This window comes from Eptesicus fuscus, chromosome 3, assembly GCF_027574615.1.
Source record: "Eptesicus fuscus isolate TK198812 chromosome 3, DD_ASM_mEF_20220401, whole genome shotgun sequence".
NCBI classification, from domain to species: Eukaryota; Metazoa; Chordata; class Mammalia; order Chiroptera; family Vespertilionidae; genus Eptesicus; species Eptesicus fuscus.
In genome coordinates this window covers 43,987,888-44,002,458 of record NC_072475.1, presented here as the reverse complement: position 1 = coordinate 44,002,458, position 14,571 = coordinate 43,987,888, and the positions used below count along the sequence as shown (strand labels likewise).

Here is a 14,571-nt window from a genome sequence, read left to right as displayed (position 1 = left end):
ATGGGGTTGGGGGTGAGGGGAATACTAGTTCAAAGATTTTGCTCTTTTGTGACTGGGTTTTTTCAAACTTTTGACCAAATTTTTTTTTTTTTTTGACCAAATTTTTGGCCTAAGTGGAATAAAATCTTCATGGGCATGTTAGGTATGAAGGCTCTTTAAAACATGAGGTGAGCTACAAAGAGCAGCTGCACAGGGCTGCAAAATGAGTTGGGAAAGCAGAGATTCAAATTTAGTGGAATCAGAATAGGTTTGGTAAATCAGTTTTTTTTTTTAAAGTGTGTTAATCGCCCTAACCGGTTTGGCTCAGTGGATAGAGTGTCGGCCTGCGTACTGAAGGGTCCCAGGTTCAGTTCCAGTCAAGGGCATGTACCTTGGTTGCGGGCACATCCCCAGTAGGGAGTGTGCAGGAGGCAGCTGATCAATGTTTCTCTCTCATCGATGTTTCTAACTCTCTATCCCTCTCCCTCTGCCTTCCTCTCTGTAAAAAGTCAATAAAATATTAAAAAAAATAAAGTATAGGTTAATCTTAGTATTATTAGATTCAGTATGATTACATGACAATATAATTTTCACTGTAGCTATTTCTCTCTGTAACCCAAATTACATTACAGCAGAAAAATCTACTTGAAAAAAACACACCAGCTATCTATCCTCTTATTGTAAGATAATAGGTAGATTACAAGAATCAAACTCAAGGTGTGTTTTTACATAATAAATATGATCAGTTTAAGGAGAGAGCATTGGAAGTTACTGTTAAAAACAAGGCAAGGGTAAAAAATGACAGGATTTACCAATGAATAAGATCATTTGTAACCAGGGAAGTGCGACTGATCTTAAATGTTAATTGAGAGAGGTAGAGAAAGAAAGAAAGAAAGATTGATGGGAGAGAGAGACATTGATCAACATTGATCCCATATGCCCTCACCAGGGATTGAACCCGCAAACGAGGTATGTGCCCTGACCGGGAATAGAACCTGCCACCTTCTGGTGCTTGGGACAACGCTCCAACCCGCTGAGCCACCTGGCCAGGGTTATTTCACACATTTCCTGAGGGTCAGGACTGTGGCAGCAGTTTAGCTGGGTTGTTGTAGCTCAGCGCCTTTTATGAAATTGCAGTTAAGTTGCCAGTTGGGACTGCAGTCATTTGAAGGCTCAGCTAGTCCAGAAGATCTACTACCAGGCTCACACGTGTGGTTGTTGGCAGGCCTCAGTTTCTCTCTGGCTATTGTCTCAGTCCCTCACACCTGGGCTTCTGCATAGGTCTGCTCACAACATGACTGTAGGCGTCCGGAATGAGTAATCCCGGTGAGTGAGACACCACACTGTCTTTTACCACCTAGTCACTGAGTTACATATAGTCACTGTGCCTTATTTTGTTCCTTAGACATGAGACATTCAGTGGGAAGGGATTAGTCAGACTACCAGAGGATGGGGAACATCACCAGCCATCTAGCGTTTAATTAAGTCAACCAGGAAAAGTCAGCAAATCAAAGACTTGGTTGGTTTGGGGCTTATAATGAAAAGAATAATTCCCTTATATTAGTATTTATAATGAGCCCTTTTGGAGCAAAACTGGAATTCCTTATAAAACAACAATAATAACAATTATGGATTATTGAATCCTTTTAAAATCTTTATTTAATTTTCATAATACCTTGTATGCTGAGGGAGGCAGATACCACTGTCCTCACTTCACAGGTTAGAGCAGTGATGGGCAACCTTTTGAGCTTGGTGTGTGTCAGGTGTGTCAAACTTCGCCAAAAAACTGAGCATAACTAGGGTAGTGTGTCAATTTGAGGAAAAAACTAACTCCAATACTCTAGTCGCAAATGTTTCATCCTCAGGAGCAGCAAATGTTTCATCCTCGGCATGCGGCCGCGTGTCATCAGAAATGGCTACGCGTGTCTTTGCTGACACGCTTGTCATAGGTTCGCCATCACTGGGTTAGGGGATCGAGGCCCAGTTGTTCCAAGTCCTCAGGTTTATGTGATTGGCATTTAACCTAAGTTTTTTCTTTTTTTCCCTTATTCTTTTTCACCTCTTTCTGTTATTTTACCCCTGAAGAATGATTTTAGTGCCTCCCCTTTTTATAAAACACAGTTAAATTTTTATCTTTCAGTCTTATCTGAAAGAGCTGTTTTTTTTTTCATGCCTAATAAAAAAGTTTAGAAGATTGTTCTTGTATCAGTACAGATGCTTGTCACTTTTCTGCCAGCAACAAGAGTCCTTTTTGCTATTTTTGTAACTGGGTGAGGTCTGATTTCTCCAGAATTGTGCCATACTGTGGTTAGCCATGGTCTACAAGAGGAAAATATATTTACTCTTCTTTAAAATCACTGGTTTTCTAAGAAATATGCTATTTACTATAGTACATCTTTCTCAGGCAAATGCAGTGGTCACTTTGATATAAGACACGGTGAATATTTCCCCCTATTAACAATGCAAAAAAATCGGGCCCTCAGACCTTTGGTGCCTAGCTTTATTATGCGTTTGTTTATTGAAGAAATTGGTAACATTTTGTATTGCTTTTGATGCTAGGCATATCCGTGCGGACTCGTTGTTGAATGATTCATTCTGTACGAGCATTTTGCCAAACTCAAGCAAACCCTACCAACTTCGCCGTAGAATGTCCTAAATTACTTTGACTTCGGTCAGATAGAATATTTGAATAGTTGCGTCTTTACCTTACCTTTTTATTGAATCTCAGTGCTTACTTTACTTGCATTAACATAATCCCATAACCCACTTAGCTTTTTCTCTTAAAGGTCCTGTTAACTTGGTAAGTTATGTGAAGTGACACGTTTCTTTTTGAATATGTGTAGACGAGGCTTATAGAATGTCAGACTCTTGTTAAGAGTGCCTGCACTTTAAGAAAGATTCATGCTTTTTATATTGTTTAGAAAACATTGGGGTAAATATAGTATTAAATTTTCTACACAGTTTATATATTCTATTCAAGCAGAGTGTATCCTGCATTATCCTGCTCTCACCCCCCTCCTTTCTTGAACACTCAGAGTAGATTGTTGACCTCTCCATAGTTAAAAATTTTGATGTATTTTTTTTTCACAAAACAATCAAATGTTTATGTTTCACTCCTTTAAGTAGTGTAAGTGTACCTGTTACGATCTTGTTTATATTAGTTCCTTTGTTAAGTACCACCTCCCCCCTCCCCTTAAAGAAAAGGTAGTAAATTCTAGTTCTGTTCTGTTGCGATTGGAATTAATGGTATTTCACCATTCAGTAAGCTATCATCTTGATTCATTTTTAGGTTTACAATGCTCTTGAGATGCAAACTGCTAATATCTGGGTACCATCCTATTATGGAAGAATTTAGGATGATGCCTTTATAACTTTCCCGTGACAGGAAGTGGTTACCAATTCACCCATTCAAAGAAGAGCATTCAGTTGAAATCATGGCAATCCAGGATTATGTAACAGACAGACAATGAAGACAGTTTTGATTAGGTTAATCACAGCACAATAACATGGAGATACTTCTTTTTTCAGTACTTTTATTTGGAATATATTCACCAAAAAGAATCTAATAATTAAGAGTACTGTAATTGGGGGCAATTTTAATTTTCGATCATTTGACGCTTGATTCTGTACTGCTCTTTAAAGGTAAAATTTAATTACAATTTAGTTGTAAAAGAAGTAATTGTGGATAACTTCTAAGATTGAGCCTAGCAAACTAAAGCTACCTTTGTCAAAAATAAGATGATAACTTCCAATAGCCAGGGCTGTTTAGCAGCAGAGGCTGCCTGGGAGCTGTGTTCTAGTGGGAGGCACAAAGCCTTCAGCGACATTGTACTCCAAAGGGTGCTTTCAGCCCTTAACTTTCCACATTGATTTCAGTTCTTCTGACAACATCTTGTTTTTGGTGTTCTTATCTTGAGAAAAGCTTTGACTTCTATACATTTTCTCTGTCCAGGGTCTCTAGGGCCCTGAGTGTTGTTGAAGGTGCGTCAGTCTGGTTGGTGGGATGTGTGAGAGGGATTCTGTTCCTAGTTGGTGATTGTGCGTTTGGGTTTTGAAATTACTTCTTGACAGCTCTCAATGAATTTCCTCAGCTGAATCAGCTGCTGAATGTCAGATAAAGTCCTATAACTTAAGAAATGTTTTTCAGGCTCAGTAAGGAACTCTGGTTTTTCAATTCGAAAGAACATGACTTGAGCACCTACTATGTGTTTACCCCAGTGTAGGTTACAGTGGGGTCCCTGCATTAAGGAGTTAATCTCTGAGGAGTCTTCCCCTCTTACTTTTTCCAAATCTATAGAAACAAGCCACAGGAAAACTGCTGCTTTTCACCCTTATCCCAACACCAGCTTCATGTGTTACTGTATTCTGGTTACCTAAGCTCACTTCTTAAATGCCTATGGTGTCTTAGGCCTGGAATGGGGTTACTACTTAGAGAGCAGAAAACTGGTAACCTGAACCTGACCTCCTTCTCCCTCTGGGTGCATTAGGTTTACCTTCCAGATTACATTTTTTGATCACTTACTCCCAGGTATTCAGCAACGCCTATGTGTGTGAGGCGTTGGTTAATTGCTGTAAAAAGTTCAAAGGTAGATAAACCACAGAACCTGCCCTCAGCCTGAAAGTTATATTTGTCTGGACTCCCATAATGCCTGGGGACAAGGTCCAGATGCACCCTCGAGGGGCAGGGAATCTGCTGCACTGGTATTGTAAAATTTGTGTGAACAGTGGAAAAATGGCAGCTGGGTCGTCCCCTTGGAGATCCTGCTGTAAAGCCTCCCCTACGTCCTTCTGAACCTCCCCTCCCCCACCTAAGTTTTCACAGTCACCTCCACTGCCATGGTCTGACTCCATAGCTACTTGTGTGCACAGCAGTCCTGTCTGATAGTCTGTCTGTCACTGGGAAGGAAAGAATGACTTACTTACTCATGGTGTGTTCCCAGCATTGTATGGGAGGTGCTTACTAATGGTTGAATTGTATTGTTCCTGATTTCATTCTGGTTGAGCTTTAGTAACTGCAATTCTCAGGCAATGGTGCATTCTGGTAAACTTGAGTTACCTGTTTTAATTGATGATTAAGCAGAAAATCCTTTTCTTTTTTTTTTAAAAAAATATATTTTTTATTGACTTCAGAGAGGAAGGGAGAGGGGAAGAGAGAGAAACATCAATGATGAAAGAGAGTCATTGATTGGCTGCCTCCTGCACGCCCCACATTGGGAATCGAGCCTGCAACCCGGGCATGTGCCCCGACCAGAAATTGAACCACCACCTCCAGGTTCATAGGTAAAGACTCAGCCACCGAGCCACGCCAGTCGGGCAGAAAATCCTTTTCTTTGGCTCACACTGTTGAAAACCCGCTCAAAAATCCCTATCAAGGAGCAAACTAATCTATAATAATAAAAGCGTAATATGCTAATTAGACTGGACATCCTTCCTGCCGAAGCTGGGGCTGCGAGGGAAGCCTGGGTCCTGGGTGCCAGAGGGAAGCTGGGGGAAGGAAGGCCTACTCTTGCACAAATTCCGTGCATCGGGCCTCTAATATATTTATCATAAAATTAACTTAGAATAACTTAATATTCAACTAGGAAAGTGGCAGTAATTCTCAGTATGGCCCTTGGGCCATCAGTATCTTGTTAGAAATGCAGATTTAAAAAAAAATATATTTTTATTGATTACAGAGAGGAAGGGAGAGGAAGAGAGAAATAGACACATCAGTGATGAGAGAATCATTGATTGGCTGCCTCCTGCATGACCCACACTGGGGATCAAGCCCGCAACCCGGTCATGTGCCCTGACTGGGAATCGAACTGCGACCTCCTGGTTCACAGGTCAACGCTCACCCACTGAGCCATGCCGGCTGAGCAGAAATGCACATTTTAAAGTTCTTCCTCAAACCTACTGAATCAGAAATTCCCAGCTGGGACCCAACAATCTGTGTTTTCACAATATCTTTTAGATAGCTGATTCTGATATTCTCTCAAGTTTAAGAGCTACTGGTGTAGGGCAACTGTTCTGAATCCTGGATGCACATTATAATTACTTGGGGAGCTTTAAAAAAATACAGAGCCTGAGTGTACCCCCAGAAACTCTGATTCAGTCGGTCTGGGGTGGGGCCTAGCATAGCTATTTTTTAAATGCCCCCTTTGGGTACTGATATGCAGCCAGAGTTGAGAACCACTTATGTAGGGGTAGAACAGAAATTTGGGACATACTCCACATTATTCTCTGACGCTTGCTTAAAAATGTTAATCCCAAATAATGCTTCTTTCTCCTAAAAGTTGGGAGATAAAGAAAAACTTACTCTTATATTTTTCTTAATGAGGGTCCTCCTGAGCAGGCAGTTCCCGCCTTTCATGGCATAGCATTAATAAAAACTCTCCCATAAAAGTAGGTGTTTTAAAGCCAGTAGTATTTCCCATAGGAACAATGTCGTTTTTGGGTGTTGACTTACTGATCAAGGTCTTGGCATCAAATAAATCATAGATGGGACCAATACCGTGCCATAAAATCAACGATAGCAATAATTAGAAATCTCTACGGTCATTTAAAATAATAAAATTATGCTCTAGGGCCAATAAAATCATCATAAATGTAGTGCACAACCTAATACCTCCCCAAGGGGTTTTGGTGCTGTAAAAAATTGCATGTGATCTTAAGAAACAGTTTCCTGAATCTGTTATGTAATAAGTATTTTTTTCTTTTTTATTATTATTATTATTATTTTTTAATTTCTTTATTGATTAAGGTGTCACATATTTGTCCTCATCCCCCCATTCCCAACCCACACCCCACCCCACGGATGCCCCAACCCCCTGTTGAACTTAACCGTTGGATAGGCTCATATGCATGCACACAAGTCCTTTGGTTGAACTCTCCCCCTCCCCCCACCCTCCCCTATCCTCCCTCTGAGGCCCGATAGTCCGATCGATGCCTCCTTGTTTCTGGTTCTGTTCTTGTTCATCAGTCTATGTTGTTCATCATTTCCCCTAGATGAGCGAGATCATGTGTCACTAGAGATATACTTATAAGAACTGAATGTGAGACGAGCAATAATAGTTATGCTGACAGGCAAATGAATCAGTCTGTAGTGAGTTTCTTTCTGGACCAACAGTTCTTTTGAGACCCAATTTCAATGTCCACCAGTTCCTTATGTGTACATGTTGGTACTGACCCCTCAGCTCTGGATGGTGGACAAATGGTGGTAACGGAGGTCCGACTCCCTCTGGTTTGGTCTCGGCCAGACCCAGGGGCACGGCTTCACCTGGACTCAGGGGCACGTGGCCTCACCCGGACCCAGGGGGTGCGTGGCCTCACCCAGACCCGGGACCCAGCCTCACCCGGACCCAGGGGCACGTGGCCTCACCCGGGCCTAGGACCCAGCCTCACCCGGACCCAGGGGCACACGGCCTCACCCGGACCCAGGGGCACGTGGCCTCACCCGGATCCAGGGACACGGCCTCACCCGGACCCAGGGGCGCATGGCCTCACCCGGGCCCAGGACCCAGCCTCACCCGGGTCCAGGGGCACACGGTCTCACTCGGACCTGGGATCCAGCTTCACCCGGACCCAGGGTTGCGTAACCTCACCCGGACCTAGGTGCGCGAGGCCTCACCCGGACCCAGGACCCAGCCTCACCCAGATCCAGGGGCACATGGCCTCACCCGGACCCGGGATCCAGCTTCACCCAGACCCAAGGGGCACGTGGCCTCACCCGGACCCAGGGGCACACGGCCTCACCCGGACCCGGGATCTGGCTTCACCCGGACCCAGAGGTGCGTGGCCTCACCCGGATCCAGGGGCACATGGCCTCACCCGGACCTGGGATCCAGCTTCACCCGGACCCAGGGGCGCGTGGCCTCACCCGGACCCAGTGGCGCGTGGCCTCAACCGGACCTAGGTGCGCGAGGCCTCACCCGGACCCGGGACCCAGCCTCACCCGGATCCAGGGGCACACGGCCTCACCCGGACCCGGGATCCGGCTTCACCCAGACCCAGAGGCGCGTGGCCTCACCCGGACCCAGGGGCGTGTGGCCTCACCCGGATCCAAGGGCACACGGCCTTACCCGGAACCAGGGGCGCGTGGCCTCACCCAGGCCCGGGACCCAGCCTCACCTGGATCCAGGGGCACACGGCCTCACCCGGACCCGGGATCTAGCTTCACCCAGACCCAGGGGCACGTGGCCTCACCTGGACCCAGGGGCGCGTGGCCTCTCCCAGACCCAGGGTCGCGTGGCCTCACCCGGATCCAGGGGTGCACGGCCTCACCCGGACCTGGGACCCAGCCTCACCCAGATCCAGGGGCACACGGCCTCACCCGGACCCGGGATCTAGCTTCACCCAGACACAGGGGCACGTGGCCTCACCCGGACCCAGGGGCGCGTGGCCTCACCCGGACCCAGGGGCGCGTGGCCTCACCCGGATCCAGGGGTGCACGGCCTCACCCGGACCCGGGACCCAGCCTTACCCAGATCCAGGGGCACACGGCCTCACCCGGACCCAGGATTCAGCTTCACCCGGACCCAGGGGCGCATGGCCTCACCCGGACCCGGAATCCGGCTTCACTCGGACCCAGGGGCGCGTGGCCTCACCCAGACCCAGGGGCGTGAGGCACCTGGCCGCTTCCGGGGCGTTGAGATTCTTGAAGGACTCGGAGGTCAGCAAGCGTGGAGTCTCCCACCCCATGTCTCCCAGGGGCTCATCTGTCCGTGCTCGGCAGCGAGTGGAGCCGTCCCCTCAGCCGGAGACCGCCGGGGGAACTGCGCCGAGCACGTTCCAGGCCGCCATTGTGTCGCCTGAGCCGTAGTTCTTAAAGTGTGGTCTTTGGGTCACCGTCATCAGCATCATCCCGCGTACCCCTCTCTTTTATTCTAGTTGTAGAGCATCTGCTCAGCCAGCCCTCCGGTGGTTCTGGATGGTGTCTGCTCTGCTCTCCCGTCGTAGTCTCAAAACTGTTGTGGTAGGCAACAATCAGGCTTCCACCCTATGCCTCCATCTTGGTCCTCCTTTGTATAGTTAAGTGTGTAATAAGTATTAATTAACACTGTTTGCACTCTTAGAATTTGGAGAGGAAAGATTTGGGTAGTTTAAGTCTTTTAAAATGTCTAAGGAAGACTGGATGGATGTCTTTTCCCCCAGTAGACTTCTCAGGAGCCTACAGGAGGATGGAAACACTGGGACCCAATCATTATCTGCAGGTGTTGGAGGTGGTGGTAATATGGGTGTTTCTGTTGTAGAAAATCATCCTAATCCTATATAATAAAAGCCTGATATGCAAATTGTCCCCTCGGGTGGTCGTTTGGCCAGGAGTTCGACCGCTCACTATGACGTGCGCTGACCACCAGGGCAGGCGCAGCACATGGCGGGTGTCGGTGATGCGGTGCTGGCAGTGGGGAGCAGTGGAGGCGCTGCCTACCCTGATGGGCCCTGATGAGAGCGGGACCACGATGTGATGGTGGAGCAGGTGAGTGGGTGGAATCAGGCCAAGGTGGGTGTGAGCGGGGGGGGGGGCCGATCACCCTGCTGATCACCCCACAGGCGGGATGGTGAAGCAGATGAGGGGGTGGCGTGGTGCCAGGCGGGGCTGCGAGGCCATCCCAAGGGACCCCACCTATGCACGAATTTGTGCACCGGGCCTCTAGTCTCTTAATGAAAGGGCTGATCTAAGGTTTCTCCTCTTGGTTTCTTCAAAATCCTGCCTATCAGTAGGAATAAAGGTAAGAGAATGTGCGATCTGTACACTTCACACCTGACCAAAAAGCCATGGGTTAGTTGTTAAAGCATTAGAGCCTGCTTTTAAAGAGAGGAACCTCAGATGTTCTCTTGTGGGTGGCCAGGTGGTCATAGACTTGTGAGAGTATGGGCAAATGGTTTAGTGGAAGGGTCCCACCTGGCTGTGCTCTTTCCCTCCGGCGTGCCTTCTGACAGGACACACCTCTGGGCTTCCATCTCCTTTCCCAACGTGAGCATGAACATCCCTACCTCCCAGGACTCGACGGATTGAATAGGTTACTATAGATCATTGTACCCAGCACAGGAAGCTTTCCATAGAAGTTACTTTAAATAGTTGAATTATTGATGGGTGAAACAGACATGAGGAATTCTATCGGTATCTTGCCCTTCTGGCCCCAGGAGTAGAAAGCCTGCTTCCTGGTGGACACTAAAGCAGATGGAGTTCTGGGAAGCTGGGGGAGACAGGGGCGTGTTGCGCATCCTGCAAATCCTTCCTGGGAAAGAGAGTGATGCCTGCAGTCTGGGTTGTTCGGAAGGGCCCAAGAATGGCTGGGCTTTAGAGTGTGTTGTTGGTGTCTTACCTGTAGCCAGGCCTGCATATTGACTCAGAATGCATTTTCAGTTAGGGATCTTGGTATGTTGCTCAGTAACTGAAGTGTTTGGATCAAACTATTGTAGCAAACTTTTCTTGGCAAGTATGTCCTGCTGATACTGAGCTCATTGTGCATATAATAGTTTTATATCAACTGCTATAAAATAACCACAAGTTCACAGTGACTCAGATTATACAGGTACTACACTGGAGAAATTATAAGGCGATTAGCAAATAAATGTACTACTAAGAGAAAAATCATTGCTGATTATTTTCTAGCTTAGGAATTCTCGTTGCCCCTCGAACTCTTGTCTCCAAAAATATACTTAGTTCTTTAACTAGAAACAGCTCTTGAAACTCTAGTATGCTTAGTAATTCAAACAGAAATAAAAGAAAATAAAAATGATCAAAAAATATAGTGATCCTCTCAGTAAGTTTTTCCATAGATTTATAGAACTCGCAGAATCCAGAGACTTGGAGTTATCTAGACCAGCGGTCGCCAATCTTTCGGACCTCACGCACCACCCGTGGTCCACGGACCACCGGTTGGCGACTGCTGATCTAGACCACTTTCTCTGCCCTGTGGAAATGCATGCTGAGAGCTCCGAAAGCTTGTCAGGTGTCACACTGGACATTAATACAAAGTCATCCTCCTCACTATCATTGCTATGCTTTTCCCTCTACCTCTCACAGCCTCTAAAAGATTTCTCATAAAATTTGCTTTTAAGTAAAGCTAAGGCCAGGAACAAAACATTCAATAATTTTCATTTTTTTAAAAGAATTTACCAGCCCTAGCCGGTTTGACTCAATGGATAGAGCGTCAGCCTGGGGACTGAAAGGTCCCAGGTTCAGTTCCAATAAAGGGCATATGCCCAGGTTGTGGGCTCGCTCCCCTGTAGCGGGTGTGCAGGAGGCAGCCAATCAATCTTTCTCTCTCATCCTTGATGTTTCTATCTCTCTCTTCCTCCCCCTCTCCCTTCATCTATAAATCAATTAAAATATATATATATATATAAAGAATTTACCAACCAGCATGATTTGTTTTTTTTTGTTTACTTTGAGACATATATCAAAATAGCACTGATAACACCATATGATCTAGCAGTTTCACTGCTGGGTGCTAGGCACAAAATAGTTGAAAGTAGGGACTCGAACAGATATTTGTACACTTATGTTCATAGCAATAGTATTCACAGTAGTCCAGAGGTGGAAGCAATTCAGGTGTCTGTCTGTGGGAATGGATAAACAAAATGTGGTATATTCATACAATGGAATATTATTCAGCCTTTAAAAGGAAGGAAATTCTGAAACGAGCTACAATAAGGATGAACCTTGAAGACTATGCTAAGCGAAATAAGCCAAATGCTGTATGATTCCACTTTGAGGCGCCTAGATTAGTCAAATTCATAGAGGCACACCGTAAAATGGTAGTTGCCAGGAACTGGGGCATTAGTATTTAATAGGTACAGAGTTTCAGTTTGGGAAGATGAAAAGTTCTAGAGATGGATGGTGGTAATGATTGCTTAACAGTGTAACTGTACTTAATACTGTTGAGCTAGACACTTAAAAATGGTAAATTTTATGTCATGTATATTTTATAATTAAGAAGGGGGCGGGAGGGAAAGAGGTGACTGCCAAATAAAGCCAAGATTTAAAAAACACACAACAGCCTGGCTGGCATGGCTCAGTGGTTGAGCGTAGACCTATGAACCAGGAGGTCACAGGATCGATTCCCAGTCAGGGCACATGCCCATGTTGTGGGCTCGATCCCCAGTGTGGGGCATGCAGGAGGCAGCCGATAGATGATTCTCGGTCATAGTTGATGTTTCTATCTCCCTCTCCCTCCCTCTCTGAAATCAATTAAAAACAAACAGACATACACACACACAACAAAACACTAATAGGAAGAGAACTCTGGCTGTTCACTAATGTGAATGAGATGGTAAAGTCTGGTGGAAGAAATACTGGCCAGGGTTCTAATTCTGGTTCTGACAACTAGCTCTGTGACCCACACATATGGCCATTAGTTTTCACATCAGTAAAGTGAGGATGTTGGCTGATTCATCTCCACCCTTCCTGCCTGCTCTAGAATTCTGAGTCTTCAAGTCCTTAGCAAAGAAATACTTGTTTAGGCCGAAACCGGTTTGGCTCAGTGGATAGAGCGTCGACCTGCGGACTCAAGGGTCCCAGGTTCGATTCCGGTCAAGGGCATGTACCTTGGTTGAGGGCACATCCCCAGTAGGGGGTGTGCAAGAGGCAGCTGATCGATGTTTCTCTCTCACTGATGTTTCTAGCTCTCTATCCTTCTCTCTTCCTCTCTGTGAAAAATCAATAAAATATATTTAAAAAAAAAAAGAAATACTTGTTTAGGAACAACTGCCTGTGTGAAGATAAGGAGCCAGGCATACCTGCAATTCGAGGGCAGACCAGTTCTCCAAAACCTATTCTGACCAACCCTTGTCTGGGGCATGTTTGGAAATAAAGGGGAGATATCTTTGAACTTGCTGAGCAGACACCATGAGCAAAGCTCACCTTCCCTTGAGTTAAAAAAATTTAGGGACAAGAAGTTATCGTTGAAATTAAATGGTGGCAGACACATCCAAGGAATATTGCGGGGATTTGATCCCTTTATTAATCTTGTGGTAGATGAATGTGTGGAGATGGCAATTAGTTGACAACGGAATAATATTAGAATGGTGGTAACACGAGGAAACTAGCATCACGTTTGAAGCCTTGGAACAAGTATAAAGAATGGCTGTGTTCACTAGAGACATCAACTGCTTCCACATGTCCCCTCTCCGCAGCTCCTGTTTTACTACAATATAAAAATTGAGTTGTGCACATTTTCACATTGAACTTTTGTTAAATAAACTTTTGTATTGAGAAAAAAAAAAAGAAAACATAGTAAGCATTTTAATCTGTCCATCTTGCCTCGCTGCTCTCCATGCTGGACCAGAGCTTCTTAGAGCTGTCAGATTTGATCAGATTCCAGAGCTCTATTTTAGGGTCCTGAAGCCTGTTTTGACATCAGGCCCAGAGATGGGTTATTTTTTTTTTAAATTTTTTAATTAAATATGTTTATATTGATTTGAGAGAGAGAGAAAGGGAGAGGGATGGAGAGATAAAAACATCAGTGGGAGAGACATTGATCAGCTGCATCCTGCATGCCCTCTACTGGGGATTGAGCCTGAAACTGGGGCATGTGCCCTGACCAGGAATCGAACCCGTGACCTTTTGGTTCATGGGTCTATGCTCAACCACTGAGCCATGCCAGCCCGGCAGGGGCTATTTCTTGTAGTGCTTTTGACCAGACAATTGTGGCATCAGAAATCAGTTTCTTGATCACTGCTGCAAGGATGAGACTGTTCTTTCCAAGTTGTTTTTATTTGCAGTAATCCACGGAAAAGGTTCTGTCTAACCTGAGCTGTATGTAAAAGTTGTTCCTTTTTTGGCTTTGGAGCAGCTAGTTAATCCTTCCCCTTAGGTTTCACAAGTAGGCCCGTGTAAGAGTTTTGCTTTTTATTAAGCACACAGACTGATTGACAGTCTGAGCTTACCTTTAACACACTCTGAGTGCCATGTGTGGGCAGCATGCGATACATTGGATGAGAGGAGGTATAGACAGCCTGGCGTGAAAAACAGAGGCTGTTGACTGGGCTAGTTGCTTTATGTGGATTATTGCCCTTCTCCCAATAGCCCTGTGAGGCAAGTGGTGGCACCTTCATTCCTCAGAAGAGGATACTGAAGTTCAGGGAGGTTTCCACTCTCCCAAGGCCCCCAGTGAGAAAGGCAACAAATTTCATCTGTCTTGACGACAAAGCCGTTTGTCTTTCTGCTGTACCACACTTCTTAACATAAGAAGACTTGTAGCCATGCTATTTGATAATTCAGAACTGAAAGATCATCTCTAATTCAAGAAGCGATTCTTATCCTACCTGATTTGTAATCCAGCACCCCCTCCCCATGCTGAGATCTGAACAGTTTTGTGACTATTGAGCCATGTTTATGACATCCACGACTTAAGAGTCAAACAGTTCCTCTTTGCTCTTGTGTGTTGGACAATAGAATATTCTAGCTGAGATAGAGGAGGAAGAGCTGTGGCCTACTTAGGAGAGGGTCTTAGGGGCTTGAGGAGCTATCAATTGCAGTGCAAGGCCACTAGTTCTTCATAGGTCTGCTTTTGGTATCTTTCAGGAATGCTTATGGTATGACCAGATAGATACTCTCCTCATTTTGTTTGCATCTGTGGATTTTTAAGTGATAGTGACTCTTAA

At 45.5% G+C, this 14,571-nt stretch overlaps 1 protein-coding gene and 1 pseudogene across 2 annotated transcripts in view; both read left to right on the top strand.

Annotated features, from left to right (window-relative positions):
- The window catches only part of IGF2BP2 (insulin like growth factor 2 mRNA binding protein 2), a 150,767-nt gene that overhangs the window by 14,626 nt on the left and 121,570 nt on the right, over nucleotides 1-14,571 (top strand). The gene's annotated exons all lie outside the window — the stretch shown is intronic.
- On the top strand, nucleotides 12,815-13,203 carry LOC114228365 (small nuclear ribonucleoprotein G-like; annotated as a pseudogene).